Genomic DNA, 16,539 nt, shown 5'->3' with positions numbered 1-16,539 from the left:
CGCAAGATGTTTACAGAGAAGGAATAAAACAAGCAGGGCCTCCTACTAAGAAAAACTGAAAGAGGACATGACAAGTAACAAGACAGTGGTGGGTTCATTTGAGTAGGAATGGTTCACCAGCCAAATGAGGCGTGATGCAAAGACAGTGAACATAGGTATGTGTGTTAGCAGGTGGGAAAAGAAGAAACATGAAATCAGTGCTTCCCCAAGCTTGATAATGTTCCATCTTGATTGTACCCAAAATTTCTTATGTCAGTCTTCTCAATATGGGCCATGAAAGTAGAAGTTGGTAATTTTTGAGAGATTGAGCATCTTTGTGAGATTTCTTTTACTTGTTTTCTTTCTTTTTGAGACAGGGTCTCACTCCTGCCACCCAGACTGTAGTGCAGTGGTGATCATGGCTCACTGCAGCCTCGGCTTCCTGAGCTCAGGTGATCTTCTCCCTCAGCCTCACAAGTAGCTGGAACTACAGGTACATGCCACCTTGCCTGGCTAATTTTTTTGTATTTTTAGTAAAGATGAGGTTTCACCATGTTGCCCAGGCCGGTCTTGAACTCCTGGGCTCAAGCAATCTGCCTGCCTTGGCCTCAAACTCCTGGGCTCAAGCGAACGGCCTGCCTTGGCCTCCCAAAGTGCTGGGACTATAGGCATGAGCCACCATGCAGGATTTCTAAGGGTTGAAAAAAATGAATGGAATGATTTAAAAAAAAAAAAAGACTTCACTTTTTCTCAAAAGATTTGTTGGAATCACGGGAGTAGGTGCCAGAGCTTCAACTAATAAAGTTAAATATGACTGTTAATCCAGGCACTTTAGAGACATGTATAGTATATGATTTATATGGTCCAGAAGTTTCACAACACTGGAACGCTTGGAAGTGGTGACAGGGAGAAATTGGAAATGTGGTTAGACTTTTGTTTACTCCCTAGTGCATTAAAAATGGGGAACACCAATTATGTGAAGGATATTTCTACCTCTAGTTTTGTAGTAGTTTCATTCTCAATTAGTATACAAGTTGTCCTTATATGAATTGGTAACTTGGGCCAGTTATAATCCAATTTTTTAAAAAAAGATTTATTGCTTGTAGGGAATAAAAGCCCACTTAAAGTAGAATGCATACATTTAGGAATAGAAAACAAAGTAGAGCAAGGTCATGCAGAAACTAGAACTGGAAATTCAAAAAGTTAAGATGCTTCCTCTGTCCTTTAAGTCTACGTGTTTTTTTTTTCAACTGCTACATAATATTTGTACATGTTTAGAGGGCACATGTGATATTTTGATACATGCATAGAAAACCTCAAGTGAGGTTATTTATTATATTGAACACTTTTATGTTGGTAACATTTCAAATCTTCTAGATATTTTGAAATACACAATATATTGTTAACTATAGTCACCCTACTGTGCTGTCGAACACTAGAGCTTACTTTTCTATCTTAACAGTATGTTTGTACCCATTAACCTACTTCTCTTCATCCCTTCCTCCCAACCACACACCCTTCCAGCCTCTGGTAACTATCATCCTACTCTCAACTTCCATAAGATCAACTTTTGGTTCCCACATATGAGTGAATACATGCAATATTTGTTATTCTATGCCTGGCTATTTCACACAACATAATGACCACCAGTTCCATCCATGGTGCTGCAAACGACAGGATTTCATTTTTTATTATGGCTAAATAATATTCCATTGTATATGTGTGTGTGTGTGTGTGTGTGTGTGTATATAACATTTTCTTTATTCGTACATACATTGATGGACACTTAGGTTGATTCCATATTGTTGCTATTGTGAATAGTGCTGCAAAAAACATGGGAGTGCAGGTATCCCTTTGAGATACTGATTTTTCTTTCCTTTCCTTTGGATAAATCCCCAGTAGTGGGATTTCTGGGTCATATGGTAGGTGGCTTGTGTGGTTTGCAGCAGTGGCAGTAGCAGGCCAGCAAGGCCAGTCCCGAAGTTGGTAGGTTGTGTGGGTGGTGATGGTGGCACCAGGCAGTGGAATCCTATTCTCAGGCCCCCAGATAGTGTGCCTGTTCAGACCGTGGTGGATGGGGAATCTTGAGTGCAGGTGGCAGGTGTTCTGGCCCTGTTGTTAGGTCCTCTGATGGTCCACATGTGAGCCAGAAGCCACAGGCAGGGCATGTCAACTCCTAGGCCCTTGGGACAGTGTTCTTGGATGCCAGTGGCAGGCAGGCTGGGACTTTTGTCCAATCTGCATGTTCATCAGTGTTTATCAATATCTCCTACTAAACCTAAATGGTTTCATCAGCACATGCCCATTATGGCTGCATGACCCAATTCCACATGCTGCTGCTTCCAATTCTTGTACCCGTCATCATATTTTTTATTTAGTCTGCCTTACAGCTCAAATTCTTGAGGGAGAATCTGGCTCACTGTGCTCAGTTTACATCTTCATTTCCTTTTATAAAGTTGCCACTGTTGGTCAACTCAGTCGTGACTACAGAGGAGGAGTTATAACCAACCCTTTGCTGGTTTTAAGCCCTTTTCTCCAAGGGAATATGGTTTGCTGTTTCTAAGGAAACTCCATGTGATTGGATCTGTGATCTAAGTTATCTTTTTCAAGCTTGTAGTTTTGGATAAAAAAACTCATGATGCTTTCTAATTCATTAAGCATTTCTAAGCAGTCTTTTGGTCTGGGATTCAGATTCAGGCTCTCTTTAGTGAGCACTTAAGAAATTTAGAATATGGGATCTCACAAGGGAAGGTGAAAAATTGAAAGCACTGGAAATGTGGGACTTTCTCTCCTTAAGCTATAAAGAGCCACAGTGCTGCATAATATACTTAATGTTGCTGATTCTTTAATGTGGCAACAATTTAAAAGAAAATCAGAATGGATTTTTTTTTATTATACTTTAAGTTTTAGGGTACTTGTACACAACGTGCAGGTTTGTTACATGTATATAAATGTGCCATGTTGGTGTGCTGCACCCATTAACTTGTCATTTAACATTAGGTATATCTCCTAATGCTATCCCTCCCCCAGACCCCCACCCCACAACAGGCCCCAGTGTGTGATGTTCCCCTTCCTGTGTCCATGTGTTCTCATTGTTCAATTCCTATCTATGAGTGAGAACATGCGGTGTTTGGTTTTTTGTCCTTGTGATAGTTTGCTGAGAATGATGGTTTCCAGCTTCATCCGTGTCCCTACGAAGGACATGAACTCATCATTTTTTATGGCTGCATAGTATTCCATGGTGTATATGTGCCACATTTTCTTAATCCAGTCTATCGTTGTTGGCCATTAGGGTTGGTTCCAAGTCTTTGCTATTGTGAATAGTGCCGCAATAAACATACATGTGCATGTGTCTTTATAGCTGCATGATTTATAATCCTTTGGGTATATACCCAGTAATGGGATTGCTGGGTCAAATGGTATTTCTAGTTCTAGATCCCTGAGGAATCGCCACACTGACTTCCACAATGGTTGAACTAGTTTACAGTCCCATCAACAGTGTGAAAGTGTTCCTATTTCTCCAAATTCTCTCCAGCACCTGTTGTTTCCTGACTTTTTAATGACCGCCATTCTAACTGGTGTGAGATGGTATCTCATTGTGGTTTTGATTTGCATTTCTCTGATGGCCAGTGATGGTGAGCATTTTTTCATGTGTCTGTTGGCTGCATAAATGTCTTGTTTTGAGAAGTGTCTGTTCATATCCTTTGCCCACTTTTTGATGGGGTTGTTTGTTTTTCTCTTGTAAATTTGTTTGAGTTCATTGTAGATTCTGGATATTAGCCCTTTGTCAGATGTGTAGGTTGCAAAAATTTTCTCCCATTCTGTAGGTTGCCTGTTCACTCTGATGGTAGTTTCTTTTGCTGTGCAGAAGTTCTTTAGTTTAATTAGATCCCATTTGTCAATTTTGGCTTTTGTTGCCACTGCTTTTGGTGTTTTAGACATGAAGTCCTTGCCCATGCCTATGTCCTGAATGGTATTGCCTAGGTTTTCTTCTAGGGTTTTTATGGTTTTAGGTCTAACATTTAAGTCTTTAATCCATCTTGAATTTTTTTATGAGGTGTAAGGAAGGGATCCAGTTTCAGCTTTCTCCATATGGCTAGCCAGTTTTCCCAGCACCATTTATTAAATAAGGAATCCTTTCCCCATTGCTTGTTTTTGTCAGGTTTGTCAAAGATCAGATAGTTGTAGATATGTGGCATTATTTCTGAGCACTCTGTTCTGTTCCATTGATCTATATCTCCGTTTTGGTACCAGTACCATGCTGTTTTGGTTACTGTAGCCTTGTAGTGTAGTTTGAAGTCAGATAGCGTGATGCCTCCAGCTTTGTTCTTTTGGCTTAGGATTGACTTGGCAATGCGGGCTCTTTTTTGATTCCATATGGACTTTAAAGTAGTTTTTTCCAATTCTGTAAAGAAAGTCATTGGTAGCTTGATGGGGATGGCATTGAATCTATAAATTACCTTGGGCAGTATGGCCATTTTCATGATATTGATTTTTCCTACCTATGAGCATGGAATGTTCTTCCATTTGTTTGTATCCTCTTTCTCTTCATTGAGCAGTGGTTTGTAGTTCTCCTTGAAGAGGTTCTTCACATCCCTTGTAAGTTGGATTCCTAGATATTTTATTCTCTTTGAAGCAATTGTGAATGGGAGTTCACTCATGATTTAGCTCTGTTTGTCTGTTATTGGTACATAAGAATGCTTGTGATTTTTGCACATTGATTTTGTATCCTGAGACTTTGCTGAAGTTGCTTATCAGCTTAAGGAGATTTTGGGCTGAGATGATGGGGTTTTCTAGATATACAATCATGTCATCTGCAAACAGGAACAATTTGACTTCCTCTTTTCCTAATTGAATGCCCTTTATTTCCTTCTCCTGCCTTATTGCCCTGGCCAGAACTTCCAACACTATGTTGAATAGGAGTGGTGAGAGAGGGCATCCCTGTCTTGCCCAGCACCATTTAGTAAATAGGGAATCCTTTCCCTATTTCTTGTTTTTGTCAGGTTTGTCAAAGATCAGATAGTTGTAGATAAGTGGCATTATTTCTGAGGCCTCTGTTCTGTTCCATTGGTCCATATCTCTATTTTGGTACCAGTAAATCATAGATTTTTAAAGAAGTATGTATTTGACATGACGCGCCTCCCAAATAAAAGCTAGTTTGAGAAGGAGATGAAATGAAATAAAATAGGTCTGTAGTAGGAGGTTGTGCCAACTTGGGAGTGGGGGTAGGTTTTTTCCCCTTGTCTATAGGTTTAGTAAGTGGTGAAATCAGAGAATTCCATTTTCTCCTTTGTGGAGATGTTAGAGTCTAATGCAAGGCATCATTTGTGCCTCTTAGTAATGTCTGCAGGATTTGATGGGTCATGATGAAGCATTTTATTGATTACATTATGAGAAATGGATTCAGAAGTCATCAAGACTTTTAGTTCCAGGATGGTTCCTGTGCATGCAATGACAGGCTGGCTGTTCACTGCAGCTAACGCTGAGTACTGTGGCATGCCCAATTACAGTCCTGGTGAGAGATCTTCAGGGAGGTAATTGTGGTTTCCTTCATTGCCTTCATGTGGCCTCTGAGTGAGGAGCCTCACAATTCCTTTCACAGTCTGGAGCAGTAAGTGCACTAATGTAGCTAATGGTAATTTTGACTTCTCTTGTCTACTGAATTGAATCAATGCTCCCCAATCTCTTGAAGAAAACAATTTCCCACAGATGCCGAGCAGCTGTTGTTGTCCAAAGATGCTCTGAGAAGGACAATCAGGGGCTAGAAACTCTGTTTTTCTTCATTAATTGAAAACAAAACTCCCTCCTAGGAAGGGGAGAGCAAGAAGAAGTAAATGAAAGAGAGAGCCAGAAAGGATGGAGGAATGTAAGGAAGGAGGAGTATTGTAAGCAGCCTGCCTACAGAGGCTGTATTCGAAGACCATCCAGCTCTCTTGTGCATGCTACAATTGAAAATGGTTAATGGAGTACTTTGCATCAAATAGATTTCTTAAAGAGGACATAGGAGATAGGCATTATGGCTGTTGGAATTTAATCCATTTGCCAAAAAGAACAAAAGTGATCAGAGCTGTCTGGGTGGTTTCTGATGTCTTAACTACTGCTTATTATTTGCTCTGCTAATAATTTTCTGCTTTCACATGTAGAGCCCCTATGTGTAGAGGATGAGGTAGAAGTAGCATGAGTTGTATAATTTTTTAAAAATCATCTTATATCAACAAAAGCTTTTGTTTTACCTTATATTCTCCTAATTGTCTCCCTTAGTCATTGCAAGAGGAGAGCAATGGGCAACAGTGCCAACCAGCTGTGCTGGGGAGGTAGCTGGTGGGAGACTCAGTGAAAGATGGTATGCTCAGACATCCAGTTTAGTTACAGTGGACTGATAGGTCTGTTATTTTGGGAATTTGATAGTCTAAAGGTAATAGTACATGATGTATTTCTACTAAATTTTTCCAACTGTAGCTCATCTTTTACATTTTGAATCCTCACAGCAAAAGAGACATCTTCAATGACTAAGTCCTGAGTGTTTTTATCCCACTCAAAGAGTAGAATAGGCTTTCCTGCTGATTCTGCCGTAATATATGGGAACCACTCCTGTAATGGAATCAACACCTCTTTTGCATTAAAATAAACCACAATCCCAGTTCCTAACAGTGGAAATAGAAAACAGCTGGTGAAAACAAGGTGGTATGTGCAAGCCAGCTTTGAGGAATTATTCATATTCATTTTCAGAAGCAAACTTTCCTGCACTTGTTTTTCTTTTATTGCAATAGAGCAAAAATTTGTTTAGGAGAAAGGCTGTTATCTTAAAAGTATGAAAAACATTTAAGCTACACCATCCTAGCTGTGACAAGTTTTGGTGATGACTGATGAGCATAATACTGACAACTTCATTTCAAGAACAAATTGTCAACCTAGAGTGTGGAAGACAAAATTATTGGCTCTGGATGAGCAAAATTATTGGTTGTGTCTCTGGAAGGTGAAAGTCTTTAAGTGTAAGAGAAACTGGTCAGATGCATATTTTAAAGACAGGATTGTTGTCCATGTTGGTTAAATAACAGGGTACTATTGTTTTACTGCTGAACTGTGAAATTTACCATTTTTATCCCCTTTGCAATTTGAATTGACTAAGTGAACTCCTCTCAAATTGTCATCTGCATTGGTACTTAGTAAGGACATATTTGCCACATGTGTGTTTGTGTTATGGGTAGGAAGGTAGATACATATGGCCAACCAACCAGATAATATATGATAAAATGTTGCTAGTGTTAATGGAGAAAGAGCCCTTCTGGATTCCTTAATGGGTACTTCAATTCAAAATGAAAGACAGCAAGGTTAGTGGGAGGTGGGATGAAGCCTCAGGAAGTGGGACAGTCATTACTAGAGCGGTGCATTTAATAACATGGCTGGCAACAGCTTTGTGCCAAGTCAATTCACGTCTGAATCACATTGGTGCTGTGTGTATGTGTCAGTCTACACACACTACATTTCTACACTGGATCCCATTCAACTGGTAAGCAGTTTCTGACAGCCTTCAGAATAAGGGGCAAAAAGATTAGAACATCTTGTGTACATCTATATAATGAGTTTTCAAATTCATATTTGAGAAATTAGCTTGAATGCCACTGCCAACATGAGGTATATCTAACTCCATTACTGGAATGATTTGAAGACCCTTCCCAATTACTGAGCTGTTAACACTGTGTGCATTTTTTTAAGACTAAGATGATACTCTTCAGCCTCCTAGGAATTTCTGGGCATCTATAGAAATTCATTGTCTAGTTTTTATTCTGGGGGTGTCATTGTGATTATGGAAGGCAGACCCAGCTGTGAGTCTAAATTGAGGAAGTATTTGTTAGAAATGTAGAGCTTCAGGATTTCCAGTTTGTTCTTTATCAAACTAAATCTAGTTAGCTGTATTGTAAAATGCTGACCCACACATTTTTAGTGACTTCCCCATGCCTACAAGGTAAAGTAAGTGTCTTAGACTGGAATCCAAGACCTTCTACAATGGGGCCTCACTGATCTTTTTCATTATGTTCCAGGCCCTTTCACATACTCTGCAGGCAAGCTGCTCTAATCGTTACGTATGTACTGGGCCCTACCCTATTGAACTCTAAGCCTAACCTTAACTCTGACACTGACCCTTCCTATTTGAGCTCCTTAGGATCTAGACCAAATATATCTTTAGTGAAATCTAGTGGGTCTAAAGTGTACTCTTACTCCTCTGTACTCACAGCAGTTATTCTCTCTGTATACTACTAATTTGGCACTGATTATATGCTGTCTTTTATTGTCATTCATGTATGTAAATAATATTTTAAGGGCTAACTATGTGTACTATATAGTTGTATAATGGTAAGTAAGACATGTCTGCTTTCTTGGACACTAGTTAAAACGGAAGGATCAGAAAAGAACACAGGTTAAATTCCACTAGAGAGCAGTGAGTGTTAAGAGCGGGGAGCACAGCAAGGAGAGATGGGAAAGACTCCTTACTCAGACTTGCAGTCCAGAAGGTATTCCCTGAAGAAGTTACATTTGGCCTGATACCTGAAGGAAGGGGAAGAGTCAGCCAGGCCCACAGGCAGATCTTAGATCTTGCAAGGAAATAATGGCAGGATAGCTTATTAAGGAAATTTATTTAGTTCCCCCTGTACTACTACGTTTCTCCTTATTCAGAGAAGGTGAACTCTACTATGTGAGGTGGGGATGGCAAGTGATGAGGAAGTACATTTCATGAAGAACGTCATAGGCTATCCCAAAGGTTTTGAACATTAGCTTAGAAGGAGCCATTGAAGGAATTTAATAAGGACAAGATCAAATTTACATTTCAAAAACATCACACTGGCTTCAGTGGGAAAAGATAAGTTGGATAACAAAACGGAATAAGTTGCCTGTTCTAGTGTCTTATCTATTTTTAGCATTTGTCTTAGATTTTTCATTTTTAACAAATTAATAACTCTGTATTTCTGGCTTCTACCAGGATCTCTTTTTGTAGCACTTGAGATGTTTGTCAGTGAACAGAATTATCACCTGATCATATGGTTAACTCTAAAAGGCATCTCCCTTTCAAGGACAATATGCAGGGTGCTTACCATAAACTAGCCCAGTAGGTAACTATGTCTGAGCCCTTTAAGTTTTGGGCAGTGGTGGGAGAAGTATTTGAAACTTCTCTATCTGATGTGCCAGCCAGTTATGCCAGTCTATGAGACACAGGAAACCATCATGGTCAGTAAAGGTTAAATGTACATGAAATAATGAGCAGGAAGTAGAAGTTGGGTGGTCTTTCTGTAAAGCATAAAAAGAGAAATCTCAATATTTACTACAGTGGGTTTGCCATTTATTAGAGGGTATAAGTCTACAATTATTTACTTAGTTTCATTGTTTGATGGTGCTCTTTTATTTAGCAAAAAATGCTTTCAGCAGCCATGAGTTTAAATAGTCAAAAACCTATGTTCAATGAAGAATTAAGCAGTGAATTGTTTCTTGAGAAAGTACATGGTGATTGGATAACTTGCATAAAATGATATCACTAACCAAATGAAAAGTCTGCTGAAAAATCTATTACAAAATTTAATATTTATAAGAAAACTGTAACAATTTAATTTGTACAGTTGCAGAAAGTGCATTTCCTTATTACTCTATGAAACATGACTTTGTATTACAGCAAATAACTACTCTGCTCATCTTCATTTCCAAGTTTTCTAGTGAACTTACCAAGTGAAGTGAAAATTCTTAATATATTGGCTCCATTAATAGAAGAAAAATTCTGAGTCAAATGATACCAGTTTATGCTGGTATTATCAGATGCTTTAAATAGTAGAAACCAATTCCAATAATGTTCCCTTTTTAAAAAATATATAATTCATGGAACCAAAGTAAACTTTTTTTGGAAGTTCATTTGGTTGGCATTATTGTGATTGCTATTGCAAATTTAGTTTAAAATTTCAACTTTGTACAAGGAATTATTTTGTGATAAGAGAAATACAAATTTGGTGAAGGACAACAGGCATGGTATAAACCATTATTTTTATAGTAAATTTAAGAAACTATGGAGCTGAAATATATGTACTTGGATTTTCTTGTGGTGCATACATACTTTATAAATGCAACTGAACAAGCTGCTATTCTACCAATTAAATACATTTTTAATATATTCAGAGTAGCTAGAACTCTGAATATATAAAAATCAGTATGTAAACAGTCTATACGAGTTCACGATGCTGATAATGTTAAATACACAAAACTACTTTTTCATGGCACAATTATTTTTTTCTCTTCTCATCAACAATTGGATTTTATTTATTTTTACTTTATTTTATTTTATTTTATTTTTTATTATTATACTTTAAGTTCCAGGGTACATGTGCACAACATGCACGGTTGTTACATATGTATACATGTGCCATGTTGGTGTGCTGCACCCATTAACTCCTCATTTACATTAGGTATATCTCCTAACACTATCCCTCCCCCCTCCCCCCACCCCACAACAGGCCCCGGTGTGTGATGTTCCCCACCCTATGTCCAAGTGTTCCCATTGTTCAATTCCCATCTATGAGTGAGAACATGTGGTGTTGGGTTTTCTGTCCTTGCAATAGTTTGCTGAGAATGATGGTTTCCAGCTTCATCTATGTCCCTACAAAGGACACGAACTCATCCTTTTTTATGGCTGTATTCCATGGTGTATATGTGCCACATTTTCTTAATCCATCTATCATTGATGGACATTTGGATTGGTTCCAAGTCTTTGCTATTGTGAATAGTGCCACAATAAACATACGTGTGCATGTGTCTTTATAGCAGCATGATTTATAATCCTTTGGGTATATACCCAGTAATGGGATGGCTGGGTCACATGGTATTTCTAGTTCTAGATCCCTGAGGAATCGCCACACTGTCTTCCACAATGGTTGAACTAGTTTACACTCCCACCAACAGTGTTAAGTGTTCCTATTTCTCCACATCCTCTCCAGCACCTGTTGTTTCCTGGCTTTTTAATGATCACCATTCTAACTGGTGTGAGATGGTATCTCATTGTGGTTTTGATTTGCATTTCTCTGATGACCAGTGATGATGAGCATTTTTTCATGTGTCTGTTGGCTGTATAAATGTCTTCTTTTGAGAAGTGTCTGTTCATATCCTTCACCCAGTTTTTGATGGGGTTGTTTGATTTTTTTCTTGTGAATTTATTTAAGTTCTTCGTAGATTCTGGATATTAGCCCTTTGTCAGATGGGTAGATTGCGAAAATTTTCTCCCATTCTGTAGGTTGCCTGTTCACTCTGATGGTAGTTTCTTTTCCTGTGCAGAAGCTCTTTAGTTTAACTAGATCCCAGATCCCATTTGTCTATTTTGGTTTTTGTAGAATTTCCTTTTTTTTTCTTTTTTTAAAAATTATTATTATACTTTAAGTTTTAGGGTACATGTGCACAATGTGCAGGTTAGTTACACATGTATACATGTGCCATGCTGGTGTGCTGCACCCATTAACTCATCATTTACATTAGGTATATCTCCTAATGCTATCCCTCCCCCAGACCCCCACCCCACAACAGTCCCCAGAGTGTGATGTTCCCCTTCCTGTGTCCATGTGTTCTCATTGTTCAATTCCCATCTATGAGTGAGAACATTTGATGTTTGGTTTTTTGTCCTTGTGATAGTTTACTGAGAATGATGATTTCCAATTTCATCCATGTCCCTACAAAGGATATGAACTCATCATTTTTTATGGCTGCATATAGTATTCCATGGTGTATATGTGCCACATTTTCTTAATCCAGTCTATCATTGTTGGACATTTGGGTTGGTTCCAAGTCTTTGCTATTGTGAATAGTGCCACAATAAACATATGTGTGCATGTGTCTTTATAGCAGCATGATTTATAGTCCTTTGGGTATATACCCAGTAATGGGATGGCTGGGTCAAACGGTATTTCTAGTTCTAGATCCCTGAGGAATCGCCACACTGACTTCCACAATGGTTGAACTAGTTTACAGTCCCACCAACAGTGTAAAAGTGTTCCTATTTCTCCACATCCTCTCCAGCACCTGTTGTTTCCTGACTTTTTCATGATTGCCATTCTAACTGGTGTGAGATGGTATCTCATTGTGGTTTTGATTTGCATTTCTCTGATGGCCAGTGATGATGAGCATTTTTTCATGTGTCTGTTGGCTGCATAAATGTCTTGTTTTGAGAAGTGTCTGTTCATATCCTTTGCCCACTTTTTGATGGGGTTGTTTGTTTTTTTCTTGTAAATTTGTTTGAGTTCATTGTAGATTCTGGATATTAGCCCTTTGTCAGATGAGTAGGTTGCAAAAATTTTCTTCCATTTTGTAGGTTGCCTGTTCACTCTGATGGTAGTTTCTTTTGCTGTGCAGAAACTCTTTAGTTTAATTAGATTCCATTTGTCAATTTTGGCTTTTGTTGCCATTGCTTTTGGTGTTTTAGACATGAAGTCCTTGCCCGTGCCTATGTCCTGAATGGTATTGCCTAGGTTTTCTTCTAGGGTTTTTATGGTTTTAGGTCTAACATTTAAGTCTTTAATCCATCTTGAATTAATTTTTGTATAAGGTGTACGGAAGGGATCCAGTTTCAGCTTTCTACATATGGCTAGCCAATTTTCCCAGCACCATTTATTAAATAGGGAATCCTTTCCCCATTGCTTGTTTTTCTCAGGTTTGTCAAAGATCAGATAGTTGTAGATAAGAGGCGTTATTTCTGAGGGCTCTGTTCTGTTCCATTGATCTATATCTCTGTTGTGGTACCAGTACCATGCTGTTTTGGTTACTGTAGCCTTGTGGTATAGTTTGAAGTCAGGTAGCGTGATGCCTCCAGCTTTGCTCTTTTGGCTTAGGATTGACTTGGTGATGTGGGCTCTTTTTTGGTTCCATATGAACTTTAAAGCAGTTTTTTCCAATTCTGTAAAGAAAGTCATTGGTAGCTTGATGGGGATGGCATTGAATCTATAAATTACCTTGGGCAGTATGGCCATTTTCATGATATTGATTCTTCCTACCCATGAGCATGGAATGTTCTTCCATTTGTTTGTATCATCTTTTATTTCATTGAGCAGTGGTTTGTAGTTCTCCTTGAAGAGGTCCTTCACATCCCTTGTAAGTTGGATTCCTAGGTATTTTATTCTCTTTGAAGTAATTGTGAATGGGAGTTCACTCATGATTTGACTCTTTGTTTGTCTGTTATTGGTGTATAAGAATGCTTGTGATTTTTGCACATTGATTTTGTATCCTGAGACTTTGCTGAATTTGCTTATCAGCTTAAGGAGATTTTGGGCTGAGACAATGGGGTTTTCTAGATATACAATCATGTCATCTGCAAACAGGGACAATTTGACTTCCTCTTTTCCTAATTGAATGCCCTTTATTTCCTTCTCCTGCCTTATTGCCCTGGCCAGAACTTCCAACACTATGTTGAATTTTAGACATGTCCAAGCCTTTGGAGGACTCTCTGAAAATCAGCCTAAGTGGCCTACAGTGGTTTTAAAATTTTGTGGACAATTCCTTGGACTGTTTTGTTTAAAATAAGTTGAGAATTTTTAATGCAAGTTTTTAATAAATGGAAACCCAAAAAAATTATTTAGCAAATTATATTTACTGGGGGTGACAAAGGAAAGCTTAGAAGTAGGAAGACATTCAAATTTATCTCTGCAATGTAAGAGAAGAATGGAAATACCTAATGAGGCCTTAAGTGATATGTAATACCTAATTCTGAAGTTCTAAATTTTGCCTTGCAATATTTCCATTTGTGGGAATAACCTTTTAATGGAGCTCCTGCTTTTACCTGGATGAATCAGTATTCTATGCTAAGACTGCTAAGACGGAAGGACGTGAAAAGATTTATGATATTTAGCATCTAAATTTGATGTAGCATTCAGAAGGGTCATAAATAGAGGCAACTTTTTGAACAAATTTGTTTTGTAAAATTATGTATTGCAGAAAAGCACTCTAAAGAATGGCAGAAAGATAGTATCTGTGAAAATTTTGACCTGAAATACCTATAATTTCAATATGCAACATTCAATTTTGATATGGGCTTACCAGATACTGTGTAGAGTGCTTTCTCTGCTGGGCATGGTGGTTCACGCCTGTAATCTCAGCACTGGGAGGCCGAGGTGGGCAGATTGCAAGGTCAGGGGTTTGAGACCAGCCTGGCCAACATGGTGAAACCCCATTTCTACTAAAAATACAAAAGTTATCTGGGCATGGAGGCGCAGACCTGTAGTCCCAGCTACTTGGGAGGCTGAGGCAAGAGAATCGCTTGAACCAGGGAGGCGGAGGTTGCAGTGAGCCGAGATCGTGCCACTGCACTCCCATCTGGGTGACAGAGCGAGATTCTGTCTCTAAATAAATAAATAATAAATAAGAGTGCTCTCTCAATGAAACATAATGAGGACTTCAGGGAAGAGTCCATTAAAGGTGTAACAACTTCAAATTTTTTAACCATAAAATTCAGCTATAAAAAAATTCAGATAATTTAATGAAAATTTTAATTTTTTGGGGAAAATAACATTCACATAGTGTAATTTACAGCAAAGAAAGTAAATATCACAAATAAATATGTACCAAGAACAATTATTCTAATATAATTTTAAATTTCAGATAATCCATATAAATAAGGATTTTTTTTGCTTTCATGTGCATGAACATTATTTCTGGAAAGAATTTTATTTATTGTGGTAAAATATAGCACAAAATTGGGCATTTTAACCATTTTAAAGTTTATATTTCAGCAGTATTAATTACATTCACTATGTTGTATAACCATCTCCACTATCTACTTCCAATATTCTTTTATCACCCAAACAGAAACTCTGTACCCACTAAGCAATAACTCTTTACTTCCCTCTCACCCCAGCCCCTGGAAATCTCTAATCTGTTTTCTGTCTCTATGATCTTGCCTGTTTTTGTTATTTCATATAAGTGGAATTGTATAGGATTTGTCCTTTTGTGCCTGGCTACTTTCATATAGCATAATGTTTTTGAGGTTCATCCATGTTGTAGCAGGTATCAGAACTTTCATTCTTTTTTATGACTGAGTGATATTCCATTGTATACCTAGATACACTGGATTTTCTTTATCTATGTATCTATTGATGGGTACTAGAACTATTTCCATCTTTTGGCTATTGTAAGTAATGCTGCAAACAAACATTGGCATACAAGTATCTGGTTGAGTCCATTTTCATTCCTTTGGGTATGTACCTAAGAGTAAAACTGCTAGCCCACATAATTCTATAGTTACCTTTTTTGAGGAGCTGTGAAACGGTTTTACACACTAGCTGTGCCATTTTACTTTCTCACAAGCAATGCACAGGGGTTTCAGTCTTCAAATCCTTACCAACACTTTTTTCTTTTTCTTCTTTTTTTCCTTCTCTTTCTCTTCTCTTTTTTTCTTTCCCTTTTTCTTTTTTTATTTCCCTTTCCCTTTCCCTTCTTTTTCTTCACAGTCATGGCTCACTGCAGCCTCAACCTCCCAGGCTCAAGTGATCCTCCCACCTCAGCCTCCTGAGTAGCTAGGACTACAGGCATGCACCACCACACCAAGCTAATTTTTCTATTTTTTGTAGAGACAGGATTTTACCATGTTGTCCAGGATGGTCTCAAACTCCTGGGCTCAAGTGATCCACCTGCCTCAGCCTTCCAAAGTGCCAGGTTTACAAGTGTGAGCCACCATGCCTGGCCTGTTTTTTTTTTTTTAATTTAAAAAACTTTAAAATTATAGCCACCTTGGTAGGTATAAAGTGAGATCTCATTGTGGTTTTGAGGAATTATAAAAGCAGTTTTTGAATATAACTATTTTATCAATTTACCAATATAAAACAGAATGAAAACTTTTCAGTCAAATATTTCAAGATATCCTGTATCAATTAAATGTAGGTGGAAGGATAAGGAGGGAAAATAATAAAAGTAGAGAGACTGAATGACAAGTATAGTCCAGGCAATAGATGGGGATGTCCTGAACTGGGGGTTGGAGAGGTGGTTGGCAATATGAGGAAATGAAGAGATTTTAAAAGTAAATATCAAGAGAGACAGCTGGTAAGATGAATAGATTCAAAGATTGATATGGGAGGTAGGAAGAAGAAAGATTGAGGCACAGTGGTCACATTTCTGGCTTGAGTAACGAGGGAAATGGTGCAGCCATTTACTACAAACCCCAAAAGGAGTGAAGGAGGTGATGAGGTGAAGGTAGATAAAGATAAGCTGGAATTTGAGATGTCCATGGGGCATTCAGATGAAGATGCTTATCCAGCAAGCAGTTGGAACTATAGCCTGAAGCTCAGGAAAGAAACAGGCATGAACATGGAAAGTTTGGATTTATTTCTTTTCTGGGTTCTTATTTCTATAATGACGACAAGCTCCTTGGAGGCATTTTTGTTAATCCATTTTGCATTGCAATAAAGAAATACCTGAGACTGGGTAATTCATAAAAGAGGTTTATTTGGCTCACAGTTGTGTAGGCTATACAAGCATTATATCCTCATCTACTCAGCTGCTGGTGAGTCCTCAGGAAGCTTTTACTCATGGCAGAAAGTAAAGGGGGAGAAG

At 38.2% G+C, this 16,539-nt stretch overlaps 1 long non-coding RNA gene across 1 annotated transcript in view; it reads left to right on the top strand.

Moving 5' to 3' along the window:
* The first annotated feature begins 356 nt into the window (after positions 1-356).
* Positions 357-16,539, top strand: part of LOC134809804 (uncharacterized) — a 76,986-nt gene continuing 60,803 nt past the window's right edge. The window contains exon 1 of the long non-coding RNA XR_010156331.1: positions 357-472. This is a non-coding gene — a long non-coding RNA (uncharacterized LOC134809804). The remainder of the gene's footprint in view (positions 473-16,539) is intronic.

This window comes from Pan troglodytes, chromosome 3, assembly GCF_028858775.2.
Source record: "Pan troglodytes isolate AG18354 chromosome 3, NHGRI_mPanTro3-v2.0_pri, whole genome shotgun sequence".
Taxonomy (NCBI): Eukaryota; Metazoa; Chordata; class Mammalia; order Primates; family Hominidae; genus Pan; species Pan troglodytes.
Note: the sequence above shows the minus strand (reverse complement) of the source record. Positions and strands in the feature narration are given on the sequence as shown.